The sequence below is a fragment of the Trachemys scripta genome, chromosome 4, assembly GCF_013100865.1.
Source record: "Trachemys scripta elegans isolate TJP31775 chromosome 4, CAS_Tse_1.0, whole genome shotgun sequence".
Taxonomy (NCBI): Eukaryota; Metazoa; Chordata; order Testudines; family Emydidae; genus Trachemys; species Trachemys scripta.
The window spans coordinates 98,124,104-98,151,835 of record NC_048301.1 but is presented as its reverse complement, the minus strand read 5'-3'; the positions used below and the strand labels follow the sequence as shown (position 1 = coordinate 98,151,835).

The 27,732-nt window shown below is 42.9% G+C and overlaps 1 protein-coding gene across 6 annotated transcripts in view; it reads right to left on the bottom strand.

Annotated features, from left to right (window-relative positions):
- DENND2B (DENN domain containing 2B) overlaps window positions 1–27,732 on the bottom strand; it is a 291,401-nt gene that overhangs the window by 225,770 nt on the left and 37,899 nt on the right. For 3 of the 6 annotated variants that reach the window (XM_034770078.1, XM_034770082.1, XM_034770080.1), the window contains exon 2: window positions 7,287–7,376. The gene's annotated coding sequence lies outside the window, so the exon portion shown is untranslated. Of the gene's footprint in view, window positions 1–6,666; window positions 6,851–7,286; window positions 7,397–27,732 lie in introns of those variants that run through there. The other 3 variants (XM_034770079.1, XM_034770081.1, XM_034770085.1) reach the window with 3 other exon arrangements.

Below are 27,732 nucleotides of genomic sequence, written 5' to 3'. Positions count from 1 at the left end.
CAAACCTCATTAACTTGTAATAAAGGGTAAGTGCAGCAGCTCCCTATGCAGCGTGTGTATAGACAGCAGGAGGTTAAATATCCACATATAAAGGAGTCAGCTTTGTACAACCACCTGCAAAGACCTTATTGGCCTGAAGCTAAACTGCAGTGCCACTTGTGACAGGTTTGGTCACAGAGATCCCCTTGGGACTGTCACCTGGTGTGCTGAAATTACCTCTGAGCCCGTTTCTCCTGCCAGCTTGGGACTCCAGAACCCTGCCTCATTGAGCCAGATGCACTAGCCTGCTGCAACACAGACCCAGGGTCTGGACCACACCACCAAAGCTGCAGGCTTTAAGTGAAAACAGCTTAACAGGTTACCTGCCTCCAGCACCCAGACACCCAGCTCCTAATGGGATCCAAACCCCAAATAAATCCGTTTTACTCTGTATAAAGCTTATACAGGGTAAATTCATAAATTGTCTGCCCTCTATAACACTGATAGAGAGCTATGCACAGCTGTTTGCTCCCCCAAGTATTAATCACTTACTCTGGGTTTATTAATAAACAAAAGTGATTTTATTGAGTATAAAAAGTAGGATTTAAGTGGTTTCAAATAATAACTGACAGAACAAAGTAAGTCACTGTAGCGGGGTGAACGCCCGCTCCAGCCCTGAAGGGGTTGGAAAAGCCCTGCAGAGGACTGGGGCTGTGTAAAGGGGCAACATCCCGGCTGATTGGGGAAGTGGCTGCAGCTGGGGCCATGCCCCAAACTGAGCCACTCAGCCTATAAGAAGGCCAGGGCAGCCAGAAGCTGGGCAGTCTCTCTCTGACAGGAGAGAGAGACAGGCCTGGCTGCAGGGAGCTCACCTGGGGACCTAGAGTGAGGCAGGGCTGGGGAAAGGCCTTGGGGGCTGGGAAGCCCTAGGCCAGCAACTCCCCAGGCTGCAGAGCCTGGTCCTAGGCCATATAGGTATTGGGGTTGCAGAGGGGCAGCCAGAGGGGGGGTAAAGGCAGCCAGTCCAAACCCCTTGTTGCCGGTGATCATTGGCTGATAGACTGCAGTCTCCCCCAGGGCGTGGGGGCTAGATGGTGACTGGCAGTAGCCACGACTGAGACAACATTGGGATAAGGGGTGGGGGTTCCCCTGGGTGGGGAGACCCAGAGAGGGGGGGCAGCACTCAACCCAAGGGCACCGGGGTCTGGGAGGGACACGGGGCCAACGACAGGCGGATCACCGGCCCACAGAGGGTGCTCCAGAGGCTGGTCAGCTAATTCCCTGGACAACCAGCAGGAGGCGCCACAGGGGTGAGTCCACGCCTGCTTACAGTCACAAAGCAAAAATAAAACAAAAACACAAGACTAAGCCTAATACATTAAGAAACTGATTACAGGTAATATCTCACCCTCAGAGATGTTCCAATAAACTTCTTTCAAAGACTAGACTCCTTCCTAGTCTGGGCCCAATTCTTTCCCCTGGTACAGTCCTTATTAGTTCCAGCAGACATCTCAGGTGGTAAGCAGGGGTTTTCTCATGGCTGAGACCCCTTTGTCCTGCTCCATCCCCTTTTATAGCTTTGGCACAAGCTGGGAATCTTTTGTCTCTCTGGGTTCCCACCCCTCCTTCTAAATGGCTGCTGAAGGTGTGCAGAGAGGTACACAATTCTACAAATTCTATGATCAGGTTCTCCAATTATATGGAGCCTGTGGCCCTTACCCTGCCTGCAGCCAATGGCATGAATTCTATTTATCAAATCCCCTTCCTAGTTCCCTGCACAACGCCCTTTAATGCAGGGGGAATATCAGCCACTGTGTGCAATGCTGCCCGTGCCTTACATCTAAGCAACGTCCACTCATCCTGCTCCTCACACACCCACAGCGTCACAAGCAGGACTTAATCCTTATACAAAACGCCTTTATTATCCTCTCAGGTGCCATCCCCCAGGCAAACATGACAAGAAAGGCTGCTACACCTGATTGAAATGGAAACATCTTTTCCCCCCACAATACTTGGGGTTGGCTTTCAGGAGAGACAGTTTTTGCCTAACTCTGCTCCCATTAAAGTCAATGGGAGTTTTACTATTAGCTTCAATGGGAACAGAGCTAGGCCAAGGCTCAGTGCTTTCAAAAATCCCACTCCCACTGCTCTGGGCCTGGTTCCATAAAGAGTAACTTTTGCTGTAGCACTAAAAGGGCCTGTTGTACAATCTTGCTTCGCTATCTCTGAAAAGCATAAGATGTCTGGATCATTTGTACAGCGAACAGCATCATCCTTCCCGGGCAGCTCTGGAAAAAGAGATTTTCCTTCACGGATTGGACTTCTACAAAGATTCAAAGCAACAACAAAGGACAAGCTCCAGAGGGCAGTATTTAATTAGTGCCAGGGCTGTAGACTTGGCAGTTCACAGCCCAGGCACCTCTGGGCTTGCTGCACCAGTTATGCACGTAAAAAAATTGCTTGAGCCCCAGCACCTCTTTCATTACAAAATAAGCTCTTGGGCAAACTCTATATCTACAACCTTCACCACAAGGTGTCGGTGCAGTAGGTGTTAACACACTGGCTAGCTATGTACTCAAGAAGACTTGATCTCTAAACAAGCTCTGCTACAGGAACCCCTTGAGTTCTTTGTTTTGATTTTCTGAGCGTATGGGTAGGAGTCCCCTTCATCCAAGTCAGTGGCTAAAATCCAGCCCAACAGTAGAAACCAAAAGTTGTTACCATCTGATGGCCTCTGTTCTCTGGCCTGGTTGAAATAAATCTGGTAATCTCAGTCTAGAAGCCAGTGGACAAGCATTTGCATCAAACTCAAAAAACAAATCACCATCAGCACTAGTTGGCACCCAGGCTGTCAGTCTCAGCACTAGTTGCATGAGACATGGGTAATGAATTGCCCTTTCATTCCCCGAGGGCTCTCTTTAAGGGTATATCTACACTTGAATCGCAGGGTGTGAATGCAGCTTGTGTAGACATATCCAAGCCAGCTTTAACCTAGCTAGCTCAGGTACCCAAACAGCGAAGCTTCAGCAGCACACACATGGACACAGGCTAGCTGCATGAGTAATTACCATGAGTTCTGGGTGGGCTTGTACAGCCCAAGATGAAGCATGAGCTGATGCAGCTTCACTGTCCCTAAGCAGATTAAAAACTTGCCCAGGTATGTGCATGTGACTGCAAGGTAGGCACACAAACAGTCAGGGCTGAGTCACATTGGCAGGGCTGTGGGTGGGATCCTGAGCTGCTGCTGCTTGTGCTCTCTTTACAGGTTCCTGGAATAAAAGCCGTGGATCTCCTGGGTTGTCAGGCAGCATGTACAGTTGGACTATAAGTCACTGGGCACAATGCATGAATTGCTGGGTGAAGTTCCATGGCCTGTGTCATACAGGAGGTCAGACTAGATTATCACAATGGTCCCTTCTGACCTCAGAATCCATGATTCAATCTTTTGAAGGACCAGATATTCATATAAACATTTTTTAAATGGGGGGGGAGGGGTGAATAATTTAAATTTCAGGCTAAAGGAGATTCAGTCCCTTTAAACAGCAACCCTACTTCCCACAAGTGACAAACACCAAACAAGGCAGGTAGTGACAAAGAACTATCCGACAACCCAACCTGCCACTGAGACTCTCACCAACAAAAATGAGACCAATGTCAGTTCCATTCAGGGAGGGCTCTGAAGCGGAAGTGTTGTGCTAGTTTCTCTACCCTTTGACTTGATGAACATATAATTGCTCCACTAACGTAGAACGTAAATCTGATTGTCCCTCTTCACAGAGATATGGCTAATGACTTTTAGGGGAGTGCTTAATATTGCTATTTTGTGTTCCAAATTCGGGAATCATGAAGTTGCATACCCCTTTAGAAACAAATTCGCAGGGTCTTTGTAACCATGCTAGTTATTCCTCTTGATGCTCAACTATGGCTTGCCATCTTACTATTATTAATATTCCAATAGTGCTTACTAACCCTAACCAAGACGGAGGCCCCTTTGCGTTAAGCATTGTGCACACACAGTACGAGACAGGCCAAGCCCCAAAGAGCTTACAATATAATAGACAAAATGGGGCCCAGGTTGGTGAAGTGACTTGCTCAAGGTCAGTGGCAGACCCAGGAATGGAACATGGGTTTCCTGAATCTCTCTCCAGTGCCACATGAAACCACATTGCCTTTCAATTCTCCTGCCAGTTCCTTGGCTTTGGGGATTAAAGGGCATATTTGGCATCCCTTCCTCCTTGAATGATTTCTGATTCTTAAATTAAGAGAAGTCTTTGAAAAAGAAAGCAAAAACCAAACCAGGCCTTTTCAGAGAAGTGCAGTCACAGTGGGAGAAAAGAGGACTCATATGTTTTCAAAAGGATCGTAGATGATTTAGTCTCGTATCTTCCATTAAAATCATGGGAAATCATGTGGATAGATCCCTAAGCATCATTTGGTAGAAGTTGAAAGGTTAGTAAGTATGTTCAGTGCTATCTGCATTGAACCAACCCTGCACTGCACAGGGCACCATTAAAATCTTGACGCTTACCTGTTGCAAAAGTTAAAAGTTATGGCAGTACTTGGCAAGGTAAATACCACAGCAAAGTAAACTTCGCAGTTTTAAAAGCACCTCCAGATCAACATAATATTTATTACCCTAATTTTGAATGACAACCCAAATTTTCAGCAGACCTCTACACGTGTTGACACATCTGTTTACGTGCACAAAAACTCACTGTGCTGAAAACTGGGATCTAGGGCCCTTCTGCGCTTACTGCTCTTTAATGGCTCATTACAGATCTTACTTCTTCATACACAAGCAGGAGATTTTCTTTTTGCATACCCAATTGGCTTATGTTTGCTTGTGTAAACCACTCTTCAGTGTGCAGCTTACAAGTGGTATAGGTGTCATGTTCAAAGCACAGGTTTCTGATTAAACGTGATAAGGAACATACTGGTCCTCCTCCCTCTTAAAGAAATATGCCTTTATGTCCAACTGCCCCCAACCAATCAGCAAACGTATGATTATATAGTGGTTTCAATAACTTAATTAGGTTATTGATGGCTAGATATTAAATTATTGAAAGGAGTATTTTATTAATAAAATACAAAATGGATTAAATCTGATGGGCAAGAAACAATGTTACAGAATGTGGATCAGTACTTAACTGACAGACAGGCAATTATCAGCTACTGTGTATGTGTTATGGCAAGATTACATGCAGCATGAGATTCTGTCTATCTCTCTGAAGTTTGCTGTTGACATCTCAGAGTGATGTCAGTGTTTGCTTGCTAAAGCTTTTCTGAAATTCATCCTTGAAGTGCGACTGAGAACGTCTTTTGATAGAGGGACATTTAAAAACATGACCTTTTGGAGGGGAGAGATCTGATTTCCATTCATTCCATGTTTTCCCCCCTAGTTTTTTTACTAACTGAAAGCGGAAACAAGCATCATCATCATTATCTCCATTTGTGCGAGCAGACACCCTTAAGCCAATCAGAAGTGTATTTCATTGTTTGATGGAACACAAAAGACCCTCTGTTTGGAAAGTTCAAGAAAGAAAACTCAGACCTTGTGGCCTGGTCCCAAAGATTGAAACAGAGGCTGAGATGGTTTCAAAAAGGGCCAGATCCAATGCCCTTTGAAGCCAATGTGAATGCTCTCATTGACTTCAACGAACTTTGGATCAAGCCACAAACGCACAAAACGAATAGTGAGAAGTAAGAGGGGAGTTTTAAGCAATGTAGTGGCCAATCTAATCTTCAGGTCATGGTCATCAGTGCAGTGTATTTTTGTGAAGTCTGAGAAACAAGAATTTTCATAAATTTTCCTAGGTCAGGTTACTCCATTAGACATCAGATTTTAAATTAATCTGCAAGCATTTTCCACTAAAGACACTATCCACACCAGCATAATGTTGATCCCATTTACAGTATCTACCAAGGTGTGTCTAACAAAAGAAAAAGGTTCCTACTGCTGGGTTTAAAGCACCCTTATTCATTTAAAAATGTTCACCATTTAAAAAAAAAAAAAAGACTAAGATCAGAAACAAAATACAATTTCTGTCAGAAAATCTTGTTTCAAACCAGATTGCCAGCAGAAAGGATGCACTATACATTCGTGTGCAGAAATCTGAGATAAAAGACCTACCCAGAAGAACTCTACAGCAATTCATTCTTCAAACTGTGCAAAGATGACAAAAGTGGGTAGGTTCCAAATATTATGCTTAATTTGCTCTGTAATCTGTTTATTTTCTCATTACATGAGAGAGACATGGTAACATCCAAAAAGAAAGAAAGAAAAACAAACAGTTTGCTGAAGCCTATGACTTCAATGCTTGAATAATGATCTTGGATATAATCATGAATGTTGCTATGGTTTTTAAATTTTTTTGTTATCTATAAGTCCTCCCATAAAATTGCATTTTCCTGGAGTGAAGTCCCTTCATTAGAACTTTTTAAAAAAAAAAAAAAAAAAGCACATTTGCGGTCCCTTGCTCCCAATTCAATAAAGAATCAAAAAGGTTCTTTATTCAGAAAAAGTACAATGTCCCCCCCCCCCTTTGCCTAATAGAATCCAACTGTTGGAACATGACATCATTCCCTAGAGCCACGGATTTCAAACTAACACAGTCATTCAGCTTGAAGTAAACATCACGGAAAAGCATTTAAAGAAGATAAAAAAAAATAAAAGGGAGCTTTTATTACCTGAAACTTGCAGCATTTCCCTTTCCACTCCATTCTTGGTTTTGTATTTCCCAGACAAAACTTCGTCCTATTAGCTGGGGCACTGAAAAACCAGTAGTTTCGAGTCTAATACCTGCTGTGCTTCCCACAACTCCTTCATATGACCTTTCACAGCACTGATTCCAGCTAAAATGATTGCAAGGAACACAGACTGGCCGAATCAGTTGTCATGGAGATCTCTCTTACTCACACACACACACACACACACAGTCACAATTCTGGGAGGGACCGATGAAGCTGCATGCCTTTTCATCAACGGAGTTTTTCAGGCATTCCACCCCTCCTCCCAACCTCTCCTTGAGTCAATCTGAGGAGTTGAGCTTTGTTTGGGAATTGATTGTTGCAGTTATAAAGATATTGCCTTTTCAAAAACAACACAGTGCTTTGTGGACTTTTTCCCTGGGAAGGGTAGTTTGGTTGCAAAAGTCTCAAAACAAAAACAAATCTGCTGTATTCTAACCTGGGACATTATTTGTCTTTGTTCAGCTTACAAAGAATTTGATATTTGCAGTGCTGAGGCTTTGTGAAAATACAATCATGCAGATTACATGAAAAGCTCTTGGCACAGACTGCCAGCTTACCTTGCTGTTTGCCCAGTACCTTGTCAGCGGCTTAATTAGTGCAGGTATTCATGGTGGCCAAGATAGGATTTCCTGTATTCTTTCATGTTTCTGTAATGAAGAAGAAAAATCTGTGGATCAGAAATGTACAAAGGTTATGAAATAGAAGAGACGATCTTTACCTCTCAAAAGACTCTCATTTCCAGAGCCATCACTGTAACTAGCCACCAAGATTACCTACCTTCCACACAAATTTACTGCCCACCCCCCATTTTATCGTGTCCTACACGAATTGGAGTTCCCCATTTTGGATTTTTGTCACACATTGTACTTCCCATTTAGGACCTTGTCAGGATGAAAGGGATACAGACAGTCAGCATTATGCTGGTTACAACTTAACCGATATTTTTGTACGTGCAGATCGATGTTAATGTCTGTGGATGTGTAGACACATTCTCTTCCCCCCCGCCCCGCTTCCCATTGACCAATAACAAAAAAAACCCCAAATTTAAAATCTGAAAGCCAGCTTCAAAATCAAACACTTATTACTTTACATGAAGACAGCAATGACAAAAGATTACTTTTCCTTTCTTAAAACCAAAGGTCCCAAAGTATTCACAGCGCCCACTTATATAGAAATCACATACAAAAGATTTAACTGCATACCTCAACATTAATTCATATTTTCAGTTAACCTGAGAGAGAGGGAGAGATTTTAACCTTTTTCTCAAAGATCTATTTCACAGCCTTGAAATCCAGCCTTCTGGTAATATCACAGTTCTGAAATAGGACCTTTTGTTGCTACCTTTCATGGAATTTTTCTTATAGCCATTATATAATTAAACGGGTTTTACCCCAAACCCACTGCCACCCAGTGAAACCAGAGCTCTATTTCACAGCAATCATATCAGAGAGAGAGAACTCAGTAGAACTGCTAAATAAAACGTCTTTGCTGCCACCATGGCTGTAAAATAAAACTGATTTCAAGCATAAATAAAAACACACCAATTTTTTTCCCATGACAAAACACAGCTAGAAAGGTGTCCCTTTAAATGTCTGGCAGTTCATATAGTACTCACAGTGACAATCTTGGTTGTGATCAAGACAAAAGTACTCTTGGGAGGTTATGTTAAGCTTCTAGTCAGTAAAAACAAAGGTAGCTGATCCTGCTGTCATTGAAACTCACTGGGAACTTTAACTTAAGTGGGAGCAGGATTGGGATTTTCAAACTTTGCATTGTGGCTTGCAGACTTCCTCTTTTGAGGATTTAATTGGAGACAGTCGGTGAAAGTTTTAAAAGCTGCATAAAAAGCATTTGAGAGGCTGTGTGATTCCAGTTTGCACAGTACATGCAATATAGGCAACACTCCCCCTAGAGGACATAAAATGTGAAGCTGAAACATTTAGCAAGGGAGCATAAAGTAAGTACAACACTTAATCCATTTTTCCCCGTTATCATGTCCATTCTGATGTTATGATCCTCCATACTTAGTGCATGAGGAGACATTTTAGGATCCTGAAACAACTTTCAGGGCCCATGAAACTGATTATTCCAATCAATAACTTAAAATAGTATAGACATTTGTGACCATTCTTATCTTATCCAGCAAATGCCACACAAGAAAATTATTATTGACAGTTGCCAGATCATGGTAACCAAGACAGCTAGCTTTATACATGGGTGGATACAAAAAGATCCCAATACATTTGTGTGTGTGTTTCGTTTTGTTTTACAAACTCTATAAAATATCTGTTAAAATTATTTTTCTGTAATATATGTGGCATACAAAGAATACACAATGGTATGGTGTGGTTTAAATGTCTTATGGATGAGATAGACAGACAGAAAGTTGCAGTATAAAGGTTTCATGGACCTAAGTTTGGGAAGTCCACATTTTTCATGAATGGCAAAGCCACTAGTTGTCCTAGATTGGGGTAGTCAATTATTTTTTGTCAAGGTCCAGCTTTCTTGGTCAAGGTATAGTCAAGGTCCAGAATCTAGAGAAAATAATTTAAAAACAATGATAATAATATAATAAATAATAATATAATTAATAATAGCTCCTTTATAGTGCAGAATGCTGGGGAATAAGAAAGTATGACATGTCCAAACTGTCTTTATTCCATACAACCTGCCTCAGAAAATTTTGGCCCAGAACAATCTCAAACCAAGATCCATTGACTCAGTGCATCCAAGAGGCTCTGAGCACCATCATGGCCAGGAGGCGTTGGAGATGGATCGGTCATGTGCATCGAATGGAAACTGATTCCATCACCAGAGTAGCAATAAGATGGACACCTGAAGGCAAGCGAAAACGAGGCTGCCCAAAAACATGGTGAAGAGCTGTGGAAGCCGAGCTGAAAAACCTGGGGCACAGCTGGGGAACCATTGAAAGACTTGCCAGAAACAGACAGGAGTGGAGGAGCTTTGTCACTGCCCTAAACGCCAGAGGCGTAATAGGAACACGATGATGATGATGATGATGAATAAGTAAATAAAAAGATTTCGGAATCCATTCAAAAGCGCCTGGTCCAGATTTAGTCTGCGTATTGACTACCCTGTCATAGGTTATCCTAAACAAATGCCAATGACACATTTAAACAATGTTGCACCATTCTGCATTCTTTATATTTCACAAATATAGCAGAAAAATATGTTTTAGAAATATTTTAGGGAAGTTTTTAAAAATTGTATTGGGATGATTTTTTTACCTCCCGCCTCCCAGCTACTTTAGTTAGCCATGAGTCCTACTGTATAGCATTCAGAGGGAGCCATGAAAACCTCCTAAAAATGACCTAAATAGCTTTGAGTCATAAAAATGTCAAAACTTTAAAAAGATCCAATATCTCAGACCATTCCAGAGTAAAGAGAGAGTGCCAGTCTTCACTGGGAAGCAGGGAGCCTACCCATCAAAATGGCACAGAGCCCTACAGGGCAGCAAGAATATTGGACTATGGAGTCATGACATTTTTAATGTCTAGAAAAGCTACCACTGGTCCAACACTGAATTATACCCATTATTGGCCATAGGCAGGTGTAATCTTGGAGCGGGGTGGGGGGGGATTCTCTCTTTTTAAAAAAAAAATGATGAATGTTTGAAGCTGCTCAAGGGCTTAGGAAACTATAATAAATCTTGGGGAGATAGATTAGTGTGGAGGTCAAATCTCATTTATCTATGTGAGTATTTATTTCTATGACTCCCATCAACATAGTATATGAGCACGCGATAAATAAATGCATCACGCACAGCTCTATATTTTATCACATGGCTTTGCAATGTATTACATGAAGATAACTTCTATATATAGTGCGCATGTGTGCACGTGTTAGCATTTATACTGCTCTGAAAATTTTCTAAACATTATACTGACGCACAGAGTCAACAGTTACAGACAGAACAAATGCAGCAGTTAAAATACAGCATGCATAGCCAAATATTTACGTATACTAGAGAACAAACATTGTGGGACAAACTCTGGCACCCTGCATGAAACCACCATAAATGACCCCCAGACAGGCACATATTAATGAAAGTACTCAGGCTACCATAAGCCCCTTGCAGAGCCCTCCATCATAACTCTGGCCAATAGCAGAAATAATCTGCTCAGGTTCAGAGGAGAGTGGAGGTGGGGCTGACAGAACAAGCATGCACTAAAACATGGATCATGTCCCCTGACTTCTAAGCCTGATCTCAGAACATTTCTTCGTGGCTTAGCCACTGATGACGTGTCTGCTGGCCTCTCTGTGACTCTGCAGGAAAGCCAGAATCAGGAAAATTTCCATCCTAAAGTTCACCACTTGGTCATGGCTTTTTGGGTGCGAGTAGATATGCACCGCCCAAGCCAGAATCTGAGCCTGTAGTGACAGGAAACTAGAATGAGCAACAGAAATATAGTAAAGTAGTTATACAAGGTGCTAGTGTAACCCACACACCTTCTGGATGTGGTGCTCTGTCCCATCTAGTGGCATCGAGACCACTTAGAGATTAATGAGTCTGCTACAGCCTTAGCTAACAGGCATGTGGCTTTTAGCTCATGCAGTAAAGGCTCATGCACTAAGCTTCAGAGGTCCCGGGTTTGATCCTGCCTGCCAATAACTGGGGTCTGTCAGTGTTACAAGAGGGGCAGAGCACCACAACCAGGAGATGTGTGTCTTTCACTAGTAAATGCCATTAGGCTAGGCTGTAATGAAGGACCATGGTTTCTTGGTATATTGTGTGCATGAGCACTCAGACCGCTAGAACTAGACAACCATCCACTTATGGAGAGAGGGAGATTATATATGCTTTCTGCTTATTTCTGACAGACATCCCATTCTAACTGGTTGAGCAGGCCTCATGATATGCTCTGTGGTTCCAAGTACATAGTGTAGGATGCAGACACCAGAGGAGTGCATGCAGAAGCAAGTACTGCATGCATCATAAAGGATCAGAGCACACCGAGTGACTGCTCAGCAGTACGCATCTGGAGTCCATGCCAAAGAGAGCGAAAATTGAAATGTGATCTGCTTTTCCAGTGAGCATGATGGACTACGTTTCTTTGCTGAATGTTTAAAAAAATAAATAAATAAAAAACCAATCAGGAGCAGAAGATGCCACAGAAGTCAAATGATTCATGAAATCTTATTGTTTCAGCTAGGTGGGAACATGTGACATTAAGTTTGGGCTCTAAAGTATAGAAACAAAAAAGGGCTGCAGGCAAACCTAATCACAGTGGCATGAGCAGTCTTTAGCTATGAAAACACCCCGCTCACCTATCACATCAACTCTAAGACAGCCTGATGCTGTTTTTCTTTTATGTATTTTAAAAGGAAATGAAATTCCACATAAAAATGTTTAAATACAGCTAAATTGACATAGCTGGATAATTTACAGCAACTCGGGTGTGAACTGGCACAGCAATATGGACTTCAATAGAACACCACCAATTCACACCAGCTAAGGAGCTTGCCTTCTATCCATAAGTTATGCTGATTTCTCCTGAGAGGCTGTGTTTTACAAAGAAATGTCTCTTTTTACACTCTGATTCAGTTGGAAGTCAGGTTTCAGAGTTGTAGCCATGTTAGTCTGTATCAGCAAAAACAACAAGGAGTCTTTGTGGCACCTTAGAGATGAACAAATTTATTTGGGCATAAGCTTTCATGGGCTAGAACCCACTTCATCAAATGCATGGAGTGAAAAATACAGTAGGTAGCACATGAACAGCACATGAAAAGATGGGGGTTGCCTTACCATTTGGGGGGTCGGTGCTAACGTGGGCAATTCTCAACAGGTGACAAGAAGAGGTGAATATCAAGAGAGGGGAAATTACTTTTTGTAGTGACCCAGCCACTCCCAGTCTTTATTCAGGCCTAATTTGATAGTCAGGTTTGCAAATTAATTCCAGTTCTGCAGTTTCTCATTGAAGTCGGTTTTTGAAGGTTTTTTGTTGAAGAATGGCTACTTTTAAGTCTGTTATTGAGTGTCCAGGGAGATTGAAGTGCTCTCCTTCTGGTTTTTGAATGTCACAATTCTCTATGTTTGATTTGTGTCCATTTATTCTTTTGCGTAGAGACTGTCCAGTTTGGCCAACGTACATGGCAGAGGGGCATTGCTGACACATGATGGCATATATCACATTCGTAGATGTGCAGGTGAACGAGCCCTGATGGTGTGGCTGATGTGGTTAGGTCCTATGATGGTGTCCCCTGAATAGATATGCAGACAGAGTTGGCAATGGGGTTTATTGCAGGGATTGGTTCCTGGGTTAGTGTTTCTGTTGCGTGGTGTGTAGTTGCTGGTGAGTATTTGCTTCAGGTTGGGGGGTGGTCTATAAGCGAGGACTAGCCTGTCTCCCAAGGTCTGTGAGAGAATTGGCCTTGTTTTCCCTCTGTTGATATTCACCCCTTCTTGTCAACTGTTGGGAATGGGCCACATCCACCCTGATTGAATTGGCCTCGTTAGCACTGACCCTCCCCCACTTGGTAAGACAACTCCCAGCTTTTCATGTGCTGTATATTTATACCTGTCTATGGTATTTTTCACTCCATGCATCTGATGAAGGGGGTTATAGCCCACGAAAGCTTATGCCCAAATAAATTTGTTAGTCTCTAAGGTGCCACAGGGACTCCTCGTTTTAGTTAGAAGTCAGTTCTCTAGCTTGCTGAGTCAAGCACTGGAGCACTATAGTATCAATTACGAACAAAACACGCCGACCTAAAGTGAACGTCAAAATCCCATTCTGATCCATTTTGGTCCTGATCCTCAGAGGTGGTGAGTAGCTGTGATGCCTACAGACCAGAGGCTCAGCAGATCACCATCAGGGTTTTTTTGGGGCAGGAATGGAAGTAAGGAGAAAAGACACTGAATCAATGCACCAACAAAGTTTAATGTGATGTAAGCCAGGTTTCTTTTTCTTTGTTTGAGGGGCCAGTCCTGTAACTCCTTTGCACAGGAATCCCACTGACTTCAATGGGAGACCCACAGGGAGAAGGCTTGCAGTTTCAGGGTCCAATGCAGCAAACCCCTGCTCACGTAAGTGTCACTGGTTTGCAGGATCAGGGACTTATTTTTAGCACTACAGTGCAGGAGTATTGCAGTAAGTGATGTATCAAAAGGTACATATAGCATACTTAGTGCCAATGGGACATGGGACAATGACTTTGCCTTTGTTAGGTACATGAAGCACATAGTCTTGTATTTGTGCAGTACCTAGCACGTTGGAGTCCTGGTCTGTGACTAGGGCTCCCAGGCACTATAGTAATATAAATAAATAAATAAATAATTCTGGCATGATTGTTGTATTGCAATACAATTTTTTTAAGTATTATAAAAATATTACCTGATCCTTCTAACACTTAAGCATAGAATTGACTCTACTCATGTAGAGTGCCATTGGATTCAATGGCACAACATAGGTGTGGGATGGGGGGTCATAGAACTCTCTGAACTTAAGTTCCTCCCCATTCCAGTGAAAATATTGAGGATAATAAATTGACACAATAACTCATTCTTTTTAACAGTATAGTTAAAGATAATCATAACATCTTTTTTATAGCCCACCAAGGACTGTGTTTGGATTACCACAGTAATTTCACTATCTCAGCAAGCACATAGGAAATGACTAATCTTTGCTGTGGACTTTTTGATATTCTGCCCAGCACATTATGGTTTCACATTTCATTCCTGTTTTATCTCATTTTGCAGCTGAAAGCCTGGCACATAGGTGTTTGCCAGGTCAGGCCTTATTACTGGGCGCAGGGCAAAATTTTCAGAAGTTCCTAAGTGATGTTGGAACCTGTGGAACCGATTAACTTTCAATGATACTCAGGCTCCAAAGTGTCTCAGTCATTTTTTGAAAATCACTTAGGAACTTTTGAAAATTTTATCCACAGTGCTTACTACCACATTCCCCGAACTTCAAGAGAAACAGCCCTGGTAGTAAACTCTACACATACTGCAGGATTAGACTGATAGTCATTTAGACCTGATTCAGCATAACACTTAAGCACATGCTTAACTTTAAGCACATGATTAAGTCCTATTAACTTCAATGGGACTTAAGTACATATTCCAAGTTAAACATGTGCGTAAATGTTTTGTTGAAGTGTGGCCTTAAGTAGTATAGTATGTTTTAAAAAAGAAGGAAATGGCTCTTATTTGGCTTTAAAATAGTATTTGGTGAGATAACCGGGCATATTCTTGATTTTAAATAGGTTAATGAAGTTGAAAATAAACTGCTGAGCAAGGAATGGAATAATCCTATTATTTAGGTTAATAAAACCTGGGCAATAAGGAAAATTAACTAACTTAAATACCCTGTTCTTTGGGACTAACCCAACAGTCTGATTCATTAAAACTGACATAGACAGTATCTTAGGCTGTCACAAATTGGCACCAGATGTTGTAAAGCTCAAGAGAGCTGCAATTCTTTTAATGAAATGGCCCTGAAGTGGGATGTAGCCCACGAAAGCTTATGCTCAAATAAATTTGTTAGTCTCAAAGGTGCCACAAGTACTCCTGTTCTTATTGTGTCACCTTGATTCACAAGGGACTACCTGCAATGGGAGCTACTACTTGGGGGGCTAGAGTGTAATTTAAATATCTGCCTTGAGAAGGGGACCGTGAAAGGCTACATCACCTCACCACCCCAGAGAATGAACTGTGACTCAAAGAGGCACCATTTCTGCCCTGCTCCTCACTTGATGTGGGGAGAGGGAAGAAAGTTAACTCAGACTCTTTCATGGAGCATCTTACTCCTCCTTTCTGTGTACCTGGCCTGCAACTTTGGCTGGCCACTAAGTTGGGTGGAGCCAGGGCTCTTCCCTCTCCCCACCTCCCTCCACACACTTGATCCTAGGGGTAGCAGGAAGTATTGGGAAAATCACCACTGTTCTCCCCTGCCTCCCACAGCTGGAGTCACAATTTGAGCAGGGCTAAGCAAGGGTGTAAGAAGAGGGAGGACCTTACTGCCCTGCCCAGCTGAGCAAGTGCTGTGACAGTCTAGTCCGATAGGAGTAAGAGTAGCAGAATCTGCTGCTAAGGATGTACTTGGATGGATATACATTGAACACATTCTCAAACTGAGGTCTATGGAGCCCTCTCTGGGGAGCACAGAACGAATGAAGCATTGTAAGAACCAAGCCATGGAGGACGAGGGCTTTGGAAGGGACGGAGCACCTAAGAAAGGATGTTCACTTGGGTATTGGGCCAAAGGCTGAAGAAGGTTGTAGGACCACAGCTATAACTGTGTTGACTCTGTAGAGCTAACGTGAATAAGAGTTTAGCTTAGTCAGCACAGCACAGCAATGAACACAGGGAATGGGTCGATTGAGTAAGGTGGTACCATTGTTCCAAGTAGAACAGGTGTTTTTTTTCATACAACTTCCTCTTCTACACACAAAATATAAATGTCAGAGACTCTGAGGTTGGCTGTCCAGTAAATATCAGCATGTTTACATAGGATGATCTCATGCAATAGCACTACGCTCTCTTTGAACTGAAAAAGCAAAAAACAACTGCAGTGCATTTTGTGGTTTGTTTTGATAGCCAGTTATAAAAGTGCACTGGGAAGTTTACACAACCTCTGATGACTGGGCAGATGCTATCTTCAAAAGTCTTTTAGGAAATAGACATTGGAGGTAAAAGGTCAGCCTGATGTTACCATTTTTTAAAAAATTATTTATTTATTTTTGCCAAGCAATCACTTGTGTGTGGGATAAAGGAAATAAAGCACTGGAGTTATTTTAGACATGCCTTGAGTCACAGAGCTGACCTGTGTGACCATGTGAACTGCAAGCAACGTGCAGAAGGACTCTCATGGGACTCTGCCTCACATCATCAGAAAGGAACAGTATCTTACACGGCAACTCAGATTGACTGTTCAAGCCACCTACACTATTCAGCATTTGGAACAATAAAACATCATCATGTGTTTTCTTAGGCATACTATGAGTTTGTCTTGCATATTGTCAACCAGGAAACACAATCATAACAGCAGGGAGGTTTCCCAACTGTAGGCAACTTCTCTTCTTGGTTTTGGATAGTGGAAATAAACCAAAAAATGTTTTGTGCATACATGACACCTTTCATTTATGGATCTCAGAGCACTAGTCCCTATTTACTGATAAGGAAGGGGAGGCACAAAAGAATCAATCAACTTTGCCTGAAGCCATATTGTAGCGGCCGGTAGCAGAGTCGGAAATAGAACTTGCTTCCACATTCTAACTGAACGGTGTTACCTCCCATGAGATTGTATGTCAAAACTGGATGGTACTCCGGGTCAGTTAGACATTTTACAAACATTAAGGCTCCTCTCTCCCTATAGAACAATCAGCTAGGCCTGGGAAATGGAATAAATTAAGCTTCCCTTTTAACTGGTTCCTATGCCCTGGGGGGAAAAAGAAGACTACGAAGTAATGGGAATGGAAGAATGAGTTCATATAAAAATAAGAACTAAACCAAGCTCCTGTAAAACTGGAAACAAGTTCAAAACAAACTTTTCAGGCAGTTCAAAAACATTTGATTCATTTTATATTTTGTTTGTGTGTCCCTCCAGCACTTTCTGGTTCCAGCCAAGACTGGAAGAGCAAGCACAAAAATAGCACAAGAAAGATATCCTTTTATTGCTATTGTCTTCACACATCATCGTAAACACTTTTTCTCAAATATGTGAAAAGTTTAGTAAAAAGAAAAGACCAATGAGAAACAATCACATTAAAACTAATTGTTGTCAGCTAACAACACTTTTTTGAAGGACTAATAGAGTTTGAAATAAGCTAAAATATTTCAGTTTTGTAGTTAGTCTAAAGCCTCAAACTTCCCATTTTGCAAAATTGTTTTAGGGGCCACATCCCACAATAGAGTAATATTGATTTACATCAGCTGATCATCTGGCCCTAGATGTCCAACACATTGCCATATTCAGGGGTCAAATTAGGCTGGCTTGCAACAGCTCAGTGGATCAGTACTTTATTCTGGAGGCAACCATCTTGTGCTCCAAGAGCTAAGCTTTCATTTTTAAAAAAAATTAAGCTTCCAGTCTTTGTGATTGTGGGGGGGGGGGGGGGAAACACCCTTCAAAACAGGAACCAGACACAAAGCAATGCCTGCCCAAGTCTGCAGAGACTGAAATAATGGTGCTGAGGAATGGATTAATTGCCCCCATTCATTAATTCTGAAGGCTAATATAAATGTGAACATCTAACTATTTCACTACTGATCAAAGAACACAAGAAAGGAGGACATTCATTTTCTGATCACCACAATCTATTGCAAGTGATTTCTTGTGTTAGATTCAAGTGGGTGGAGCTTGGGAATGTGTCCTCTTTCCCCGGGCCCCCTCTTTCAATCCTTGGCCATGATGTTAATGCACAAGTTTGGGTATATATTTTATATGTAATTCAAAAATCCAACATAATCTACACACAATTCTGCATCTAATGCTGGGATCTTGTAAGTTATTTTTCTTCTCTGCAGTGTGGCTAATAGCAGAATCAAATAAAATAATACTTTACATCTTTCATAATAATTACTACTACCCTTACAAAACTCAGTCTGGTTTAGAGTTATACCTATCAGTAAATTTATTGCATTGTGTATAAAATGCAAAATTTATCTCAACGTCTGAGTCTAGGAAGACGGGCAAGGCACTTATTCTCTCTTTGTCAGTTCCCAATCTGTATAATGGGGATAATAGTGCTTCCTGACCTCACAGGAGTGCAGTGAAAATAAATACATACAAATAATGAAGTGCTCATATAATATAGCAGTTATATCTATATTAGTAACTAAGATAGACAGACTTTAATTAATTTATCATCACAACATGTATGTGAGGTAGGGAAATAATACTCATAATTTACAAGTGACTTTGGAACGGCCTTCCGAGGGAAACGGTGGGGGCGAAGGACCTGTCTGGTTTTAAGATTAAGTTAGATAAGTTTATGGAGGGAATGGTTTAATGGAAAAACATGATTTTAGCCAAAGGAATACCGTGCCATGGCAGGTAAATAGTATAGTGGCTAACAAGGGTCAGGCTGGAGACTCTTGCCTACATGCTCGGGATTTTACTGATCGCCATAGTTGGGGTCGGGAAGGAATTTTCCTCCAGGGTAGATTGGCAGAGGCCCTGGAGGTTTTTCGCCTTCCTCCACAGCATGGGGCAGGGATCGCTAGCAGGAGAGTTCTCTGCCAATTGAAGTCACTAAGCCACAGGATTTGGGGACTTCAACAGCAGAGTCAAGGGAAAGGGTAGGGACGGCTTTGTGGCCTGCGGCATGCAGGGGGTCAGACCAGATGATCATAATGGTCCCTTCTGACCTTAAAGTCTATGAGTCTAAGTGTGAAACTGAGGCACCCAGAGATTAAAGACCAGATTTTAAAGATATTTAGGTGCCTAATTCTTCAGTGCCTGAATACCTTTCAAAATCTGGCCCTAAGTGATTTGCTCACGGTGACACAGGAAGTCTGTGTCAGAGCTGGGAACTTAACCCAAAGTTCCCTGAGTTCTAATTTAATACCTTAAAAACAAGATCATCCTTCTTCCCCTAATTCTGTGCATTACTCAGAAAAGGCTATGTAGGCAAGACTAGTATCCTTGTCAATTGCTATTTAAAAAGAAAGAAGTGGCCACTCCCTGTTTTATTCTCATTACAGTAGATGGATCAGAAGTAAATCATCAGTTTGCCTCATGTCATTTTGAAAAAAGGGACCAAAAAAGTTATTGGGAATCAGCTTGTTTTAAAAACCAAAACCCTGAAACTGAAAAGGATGGAGCTTAGGAAAGTACCATTATTTTTCTTCCAAGTCTGGGAGAACTGTACAGAGTATCTATGTTATTATAGCTTTTATAGCTACTCTTCCTTGAAAATGCTGGAAAACATCCATGCACTCATGTGATGTGCTCTATTGCTCTGCATGTTACTTTACAGTGACACTTAACTCTCTAGAACTACTGCTTGCTAGTATCACTGTGAAAATGGCAGAATTCTACATCTTAGGTCAAACATGAGCCACTTGGTTCAGGAAGAGCACATAACAGCTATCTCAAGCACAGCAAACAGCTCACACTGGCTTTCAGGTTTTTCAGGATCCTGCCACCACAATGGAAGTGCTAATAAGGTCTCATTAATATCTACTGGGAAATAGACCCGGGGTTTTAACGGAACAATAACTGCTCAAATATTGTGGGCATTGAAGTTGTCCCTGCAACTGCACTGACTGCCCAATAGGAACAAATCCCATGAAGCTCTGGGCACTCAACTCCCAGAACCACCCAAGAGATGAGGGCACTCAGCACCACGCAGATTGTGCCCACATTTAAACTTCCAAATGAGTGCCGGTGTGATGGCAGTTTTGTCTCCATATTTATTTGTGAGCATAGATTGGTGCCCACAGTACAGGAAGCTGCTTATGGAAAATCTGAACCATACAATTCAGATCATAAAGAGCATACATCTTGGTTTGCTTAGGGAAAAATTCCCCTTTCACCATCTGCATGTCAGATCTTGACTCCAATTTTATAATTTCCCAACATATGTGAAATTCCCATCCGTTTCAGTGGAAGCTCTGTGCTTGTCAAAAATGCAAAACAACAGTCACAGTTCACCATGCAGATCCAAGAAGGGAATTTTTGACCATAACATGTGGTGGTGAAGTCCCTTTTACAAAAGAATCAGTGTGATGTCAGTGGAGAGAGCACCAAGTAGGAGTTAGGAGAACTGAGTTCTGTTCCTAGTTCTGATGCTGACCTGCTGTGTGACCTTGAGCAATTAACTTGCCTCAGTTTCTTCAACTGTACCATGAGGATAATGCTTACCCAGCACTGCAAAGCCTTTTGAAATTCAGATCTGATAACTGCAGACTGATAACTACCAAGTAATCAACTGCAGAGTCACAGGATGCATTGCATGTACTATGCACCTCTGAAGACCTCACTTGTATTCTGCCCCCAATCAACCCCCATCAGGTTGATAGGGAAAAAGCTATTTTCAACTTTTTAAACTTCTTGCCCTAGTCACACAGATGCCTCCCTCCTCCCCACACACAACTCCCCCTACCCCCAACTTACCAAGGAAATGTTTTCTTAATCCTCCCTCACCACACAATTAACACTGGCCCAAAGTCCAGGAAATGTAATATTCAGTAGCAGATTTAAGGTTCAATATCTCTAGACCAGTTATGGGTAGAAAAAGGAGTTGTGTACCATTAAAAAGCCAAGAATCTCAACTTTCCCCTGGAATAAGGTTTTGTTTCATCCGTGCAGGACCCTGAGATATCAGAATATTATTGCAGTTTAAATGTCTAAGTAAAAAAGCTATTTTAGATCATTTTTAAAGTTTCCTAAAATGCATTAGTTATACTATTCCTTCTCTCCACTGAGCCTTGTACACTCAGGCCTTGGCTATACTCGCGGATTCACAGCGCTGCCGTGGCTCTCACAGCGCTGCAAGTACTCCACCTCTCCGAGGGGAATAGCTTGCAGCGCTGCGAGCGAGTGTGCAGCGCTGCAGGCACTGATTACACTGGCGCTTTACAGCGCTGCACTCCGGGGGGGGTGTTTTTTCACACCCCTGAGTACAGCAAGTGCAGCGCTGTGAATTGCCAGTGTAGCCAAGGCCTCAGACTCATAGAAGCCCTACAGCATTGGGATTTATAAGCTCCAAAACAATGTTAAAATGTTTCTAAATAGTCGGGGCAGGGTGTCTATCATCCATTTTGCCTTTGATTCATCAGCATTGACCTTGGGAAAATCACCTAGGGCCAAAATCTGATATCTTTTATCATAACGAACACCACCCTGCTCCACAAGTGGCCCCATTGATTTCATTGTGATCACCTGAGGACTAAAGATAACATTTTCCAACAGTGCCTAAGTGACTTGGGAGCCAAAGTCCCATATTCAAAACTGACATAGGCACTTAGGAACCCAATTCTCATGGAAAGTCAATGAATGGGAGTTAAGCACCTAAATTCCTTTGATGATCTGGACCTAAATCCCTTTTGAAAATAGGACTCAGTGTACTAAGTTACTTGGGGGGGAGGGATAGCTCAGTGGTTTGAGCATTGGCCTGCTAAACCCAGGGTTGTGAGTTCAATCCTTGAGGGGGCCACTTAGGGATCTGGGGCAAAATCAGTACTTGGTCCTGCTAGTGAAGGCAGGGGGCTGGACTCGATGACCTTTCAAGGTCCCTTCCAGTTCTAGGAGATGGGATATCTCCATTAATTTATTTATTTATTAGGCGCTTTTGAAAATTTTACCTTAAGATACTATCCATCATGAGTAAGGGTATCAGAATTTGGCTCCTAACTTCTGTTGTACTCAGTCCTGTCCCGCAAAAAACCCCAGTGGTAATAAATAAAGCCTAATGGGGGGGGAGGGAGTGTTAGAATGAATTAAAGTTTGTAAAGTACTTTGAGATCATTGGAGGCAAAGTATTATACTGCCAGCTGAGTAGGCTGACAGTGCCTCCTTAGGGCTGTCAGAACTCCCACTGCAAACCCTATTTATGAGGCTGCAGTAATGGGACCATTCCGGAATGTTTTCCTTGCGTGATTTTTAGCATTCTATAGCTTTCCTATAGAATGAAAAAGATTTCACATGCATGTGTGCAAACAGATAACGAAAGTCAACAAGTTTAATATTAACTACTGGATGAAAGAGAAAGTCCATTAATGCAAGCGGCTGATAACACCTGTAGCAATCTGTAGCACAAAGCACCTCTACCAACCAAAAAAAAAAGGGGGGGGGCATTTGAGGTGAAGAATGGAACAGGCCATTATGACTCATAGCTTTTAAGTCTAGTCAGTGAAAATTTGGCAGGAGAGCGTTGTTTGACTATCTCTGTACATTCCAGAGATTTATAGCTGCTTATTAAATCATCAGTTCTTATTAAAAAACAAAGAAACTATACGTTTCACTAGCATTTACCTCTGCTAGAATACACCTATTAACCATTAACACAAAATGGAGGTCTTTATACAGAGCTAGGTGATCTGTTCAAAATATTTAGTTTTCTTTTTATTATGAATCAAATTTTCCATGAAGGGGACATTTTGTTCAGATCAGCTGAAACCTGCTAAACCAAGGGATCAGTCTGTGGTAGGACGAGCTGCTCTTCTGGCATCACTTTCCACCTGTTCTTTACTTAAAGCCAGATGGGGCTTTGAGTGACAGGTGTTTTCTACCCAGAAAAGGACTAGAAACTGACTTCAGGGAGATGTCTATTAAAGACCAAAGGATTAAGGCAGGATTCTTGGATATCAGAGAGACAGAGCCCAACATCCTGTTTGTTGGATCCATGGTGGAACGGAACCATCCTGGACCATGAAGTGTAACCGTGAGCAGCAGACAATGCATCAGCCAGCTAAGCATTGTTAGCCAAATGCTGCTGGTGCAGTAGCAGGGGAAGAGAACCATCATTAATCCTGGACCCTCTCCCCTTAGGACACATTAAAATGTGACCCAAGAGAAGGGGCAATGCAGTAGCTATGAATCATATGATTCCATGGATTGCACACACTGCCAGCTGTTCAGTGGCTGGTTGGAGTGTGCATATGAAGTGGCTTTTATGGGGGGAATCCATTATTTTTAGGTTTTGTGTAATTTGACTCCACCCCTGCTAAAGATGACATAGCTATTCTGCCATCTTAAACTCGCTAGAGTTTCTTTATTCTCTTACCCAGGTGGCGTAAGGTTTGTTCTGTTGATAAGGCGTAAGGTTTGTTCTGTTGATAAACAGAGACTCATCTTCGTCCTTCCCCTGCCCCTCCAGGTGTCACAATCTTGCTTTTTCTTTCCCTCACCCTTGGGCACAGCCCATAGGTCAGCCCCTGAGCCAAGTATAATGCACAATGATTTTATCAAATAGGAGCTATTAGCAGGGGCACATCTGGTCTGAATGCCCTGAACTCCCAGGAGGCAGGGAAATGTCACACATTTTAAAGTAACCTCTTTAAAAAAAAAAAAAAAAAAAAAAAAAACACACTCAGGTCATCCTTAATACCAGACTGGCCACTTCTACTTGCCAGACACCCCACAATGCAGATTTCCAGGAGTGCTCACAGCTACCTCAGACTTGACGCTAGAATATATAACTGGCCAATGGGAGTGGGGGACAGTATGGTAAGAGCCAGACAGACTTGCATACGTTCATACACCAGCACAAGGGTATGCACACTGCATTTGTTGCTGCTAGCTATGCTGCTGAAATGGTGTGCGGCCCATGAAATGAAACACGACAGAAGGCAATGTCTGAATGAGCAAGTTAGCAGAAAGGCTGGGCGAGAATAGAATAATGGAGTGAGGATCCATAATTCTGCTCTTGGGTCTGCTTTATCCCCCTAAGCTCCAGATGCCCAGTGCCCATATAGTGCAGCTGAAGTTAAGCATTAGAAAGGCTTCTATCTGCCCCTCAAGTGCAGCTGCATCAAACTTTGCCAACAAAAACTTGATGGGTGATGGGGTTCCATCAAATACATTTGTCTCATGCTTTCGCACTCAAGCCTTGTGAAATCAATTTGCTACAAACACAACAGGATATCGTAAATGCCATTGAATGTGCACAGCTGACTGCTCCAAACCGGAATCAGCAACAAATCTGTGATCTAGAAACACAAAAGCAGAGCTGTGCAACTTAGAGAACTATTCACCATGTCACTCCACGAGATGCTTGTACAATTATTTTTGCTCAAAGCAAAAGTAGTAACTGACAGGATGGTTGTAGATTCATGTGGGAAGCCGTCTTTTACAGTGATAAAAGAGCCCATTTACTGGTGGAAATGTGGTAACAAAGTTAAGGGTGATATCTCCTCCCAACAAATCAAACACCTAAAAAGCAAGGGAGTCATTAATTATGGCACAGTCAGACCCCGCATATCACTATACCAACATTAGCTCATTAGGAAGGATGATCTGTCAGTTTAGGCACTGGGGAGTTAGGAGACCTTATTTCAGTTCCCACCTCTGCAACACCTTGGGCAAGACCTCACCTTGGACAAGGCACTCAGAGGTATAAGTGGCACTTAGGTGCCTAACTTCCATTAAAAGTCAATGGGAGTTATGTGCCTAAGGCATTGAGCCTTTGAAAATCTATCCCTCAATTCTGCCTGTGCCTTGGTAAAATGGGAACAACATTACTTCTCTTCTGCCACCCTTGGTCTATTTAGATGGTAAACTCTTTAGGACAGGAGCTGTCTCTTGTGTGTGTACGCACAGCCCAGAGGGGACAGATCTCAGTAGAGGTCTCTAGGCTGTACTGTAATACATATAATAACCACAACCCTCACATGCCAATACACGAATAGCCACTCTAGCATGCTTCTTTTCAATTCAACAGTACTCTCCATGTGCATACCAGAGAACTGAAAGCCACACTAACACACAACCCAAAATCCAGGGCGTTGAAACAGAGATGAATCTGAGCCAAATCATTCCTGCTGTGCATCCTGTGGCTAGGATGCTACAGGGTGGGAATCAAGTCTTGAACTGGCCCAAAGTGACAATAATTTTTCTAACACAAGTACAACTGGGTCATACACAAACAAGAAGTGGATAGTTCCATGTATCACAAACACAAGAGGTGTGTGAGTGTAGCGGCCACTGCAGAGCTAGTGCTCTAGCTTTTCCTTCTCCTAGAAGGAAGAAACAATAGTAATTATTTTTCCTCTTTACTAGAAATCCTGTCGTTTTCCAGTGCTGATTCATAGTGCTAACATAGATCATTCAGCAAATCATCCCTATTCAGCAAAGCACTTAAGCACATAGAATCATAGTACTGGAAGGGACCTTGAGAGGTCATTTAGTCCAGTCCCTGCACTCATGGCAGGACTAAGCATTATCTAGACCAGGGGTGGGCAAATTTTTTGGCCCGAGGGCCACATCGGGTTGGGGAAATTGCATGCAGGGCCATGAATGTAGGGCTGGGTCAGGGTGCGGGAGGGAGGGAGTGCAGGATGTGTGGGGGGGTGTGGTTTGCAGGAAGGGGCTCAGGGCAGGGGTTTGGGGTGCAGGAGGGGACTCAGGCAGGGGGTTGGGGAGCAGGAGGGGTGCATGGTGCAGCAGGGGCTCAGGGCAGGTGGCTAGGGTGCGGGGTGCAGGAGGGGTTCAGGGTGTGGGCTCTAGCCCGGTGCTGCTTACCTGGAGCAGCTTCAGGATGGCAGCGGTGTGCAGAGGGGCTCAGTCAGGCTGCCTGCCTGCCCTGGCCCCATGCTGCTCCCGGAAGTGGCCGGCACCACATCCCTGCAGCCCCTGGGGGGAGGGGCACAGAGGGCTCCGCGTGCTGCCCTCGCCTGTGGGTACCTCCCCCGAAGCTCCCATTGGCTGCAGTTTCCCATTCCCGGTCAATGGGAGCTGAGGAGGGTGGTGCCTGCAGCCAAGGGCAGCGCATGGAGCCCTCTGACACCCCTGTCCTAGGGGCTGCAGGGATGTGGTGCTGGCTGCTTCCGGGAGCAGCGCGGTGCCCTCAGCACCATTGGGGTGGCAATCCCACGGGCCGGATCCAAAGCTCTGATGGGCTGTATCTAGCCCACAGGCTGTAGTTTGCCCACCCCTGCTCTAGACCATCCCTGACAGGTATTTGTCTAACCTGCTCTTAGAAATTTCCAATGATGGATATTCCACAACCTCTCTGGGCAATTTATTCCAGTGTTTAACCACCCTGACATTTAGGACTTTTTCCTAATGTCCAACCTAAACCTCCCTTGCTGCAATTTAAGGCCATTGCTTCTTGTCCTATCCTCAGAGGTTAAGAAAAAATTCCTCTCCCTTCTCCTTGTAACAACCTTTTATGTACTTGAAAACTTATGTCCCCTCTCAGTCTTCTCTTCTCCAAACTAAACAAACCCAATTTTTTCAATCTTCCTTCATATATCGTGTTTTCAAGACCTTTCATCATTTTTGTTACTCTTCTCTGGACTTTCTCCAATTTGTCCACATCTTTCCTGAAATGTGGCACACAGAATTGGACCCAGTACTCCAGTTGAGGCCTAATCAGAGCCGAGTAGAGCAGAAGAATTACTTCTCGTCTTGCTTACAACACTCCTGTTAATACATCCCAGAATGATGTTTGCTTTTTTTTTTTTTGTTTTTGCAACTGTGTTACACTGTTGACTCATTTAGCTTGTGGTCCACTCTGACCCCCAGATCCCTTTCTGCAGTCCTTTCCCATTTTGTATGTGTGCAATGGATTGTCCCCTCGTAGGTGGAGTACTTTGCATTTGTCCTTATTGAATTTCATCCTATTTACTTCAGACCATTTCTCCAGTTTGTCCAGATCATTTTGAATTTTAATCCTATCCTCCTAAGCACTTGCAACCCCTCCCACCTTGGTATCATCCGCAAACTTTATAAGTGTACTCTCTCTGTCGTTATCTAAATCATTGATGAAGATATTGAACAGAACTGGACCCAGAACTGATCCCTGCGGAACTCCACTCGTTATGCCCTTCCAGCATGATTATGGACCACTGATAACTACTCTCTGGGAACAGTTTTCCAAACAGTTTTGCACCCATCTTATAGTAGGTCCATCTAGGCTGCATTTCCCTAGTTTGTTTATGAGAAGGTCATGCGAGACAGCATCCAAAGCTTTACTAAAGTCAAGGTATGCCAAGTCTGCCGCTTCCCCTCATCCCCAAGGCTTGTATCTGCTTAACTTTAAGCACGTGCTTAAGTCCCATTGACTTTAATGATGTTTCATGAATGTGTTTAAGTGCTTTGATTAACTGAGCCCATAATCAGGAGCAGAAAGCCATATCCCACTCAATGGCTGCCTCCAGACATGTCTTGTTTTTATTCCTAGAACTCCTATGACTTTCATTTCCCATAACAAAGGCTAAGTATTCCAGAGGTACAATAATGTACTAATTTATGGTGGGAGCATGCTCCCTTAACCAGAACCTCAGACAGACTCATCTGCTTTTCTCAGCAGATTGGTTTTTAAGGAGCTCTGCTGTGACCTACGTCTGGAAATGTTGGGCGAGCAGCAGCC